This window comes from Chrysochloris asiatica, unplaced genomic scaffold, assembly GCF_000296735.1.
Source record: "Chrysochloris asiatica unplaced genomic scaffold, ChrAsi1.0 scaffold00288, whole genome shotgun sequence".
Taxonomy (NCBI): Eukaryota; Metazoa; Chordata; class Mammalia; order Afrosoricida; family Chrysochloridae; genus Chrysochloris; species Chrysochloris asiatica.
The window spans coordinates 2653997-2655397 of record NW_006408806.1 but is presented as its reverse complement, the minus strand read 5'-3'; the positions used below and the strand labels follow the sequence as shown (position 1 = coordinate 2655397).

At 40.0% G+C, this 1401-nt stretch overlaps 1 pseudogene; it reads left to right on the top strand.

The window, feature by feature from the left end:
• Positions 1-264: 264 nt before the first annotated feature.
• Positions 265-1255, top strand: LOC102825830 (annotated as a pseudogene).
• Positions 1256-1401: the final 146 nt, after the last annotated feature.

Here is a 1401-nt window from a genome sequence, read left to right as displayed (position 1 = left end):
CACATTACACATTCTTTTTCAGAGCACATGGAATATTCTCCAGAATAAACCATGTGTTAAGCCACAAAATAAAGCTCTATAAATTTACAAATATAAAATACTGCAAAGCATCTTCTCAGACCACAATGTTATCAAATTAGAAATCAAAAATAGGAAGCCCAAGGAAATAAAGTCAAATACATGGGAACTGAATAATACCCTGCTGAAAAGCAACTGAGTAATAGAAGAAATAAAATGTGAATTCACCTATTCTGCTACCATTTTAAATTCAGCTTCCTACAATGCTCCATCACCGCTACTGCTGAGACACAGTCTGCGCGCCAGCAACCCCCTGCCAACCGCTCCGCCGCAATGGAGGACATGAACGAGTACAGCAACAAAGAGGAATTCAAAGAGGGATCCAAGATAAACGCGAGCAAGAATCGGCAGGATGATGGTAAAATGTTTATTGGAGGCTTGAGTTGGGATACAAGCAAGAAAGACCTTGCTGTGCATTTGTCACGATTTGGAGAGGTTGTAAACTACACAATTAAAACAGATCCAGTCACTGGATGGTCAAGAGTATTTGGATTTGTGCTTTTCAAAGATGCTGCTAGTGTTGATAAGGTTTTGGAACTGAAAGAACACAAACTGGATGGCAAATTAATAGACCCCAAAAGATCCAAAGCTTTAAAAGGGAAGAAACCCCAAAAAAAGGTTTTTGTGGGTGGATTGAGTCCAGATACTTCTGAAGAACAAATTAAAGAATATTATGGCACATTTGGAGATATTGAAAATATTGAACTTCCCATGGATACAAAAACAAATGAAAGACGAGGATTTTGTTTTATCACATATACGGATGAAGAACCAGTAAAGAAATTATTAGAAAGCAGATATCATCAAATTGGTTCTGGGAAGTGTGAAATCAAAGTTGCACAGCCCAAAGAGGTATGTAGGCAGCAGCAACAACAGAAAGGAGGAAGAGGTGCTGCATCTGGTGGGGGAGGTGGTACTAGGGGTCGTGGACAAGGTCAGGGCCAAAACTGGAACCAAGGATTTAATTACTATTATGATCAAGGATATGGAAATTACAATAGTGCCTATGGTGGTGATCAAAACTCTAGTGGCTATGGCAGATATGATTATACTGGGTATAACTGTGGGAACTATGGATATGGACAGGGATATGCAGACTACAGTGGCCAACAAAGTACGTACGGCAAGGCATCTCGAGGGGGTTGGGAATCACCAAGACATTGACCAGCCATACTAAGGGGGACATTGGAGAAAACAGGAGTCCATGCTAAAGTAGCCCATCTTGGCAGGACGACATTGAAGATTGGTTTTCTGTTGATCTAAGATGACTTTTTGTAATAGATTTTATTAGTGTACAAGACACAATTGTGCCCAACTGTATAT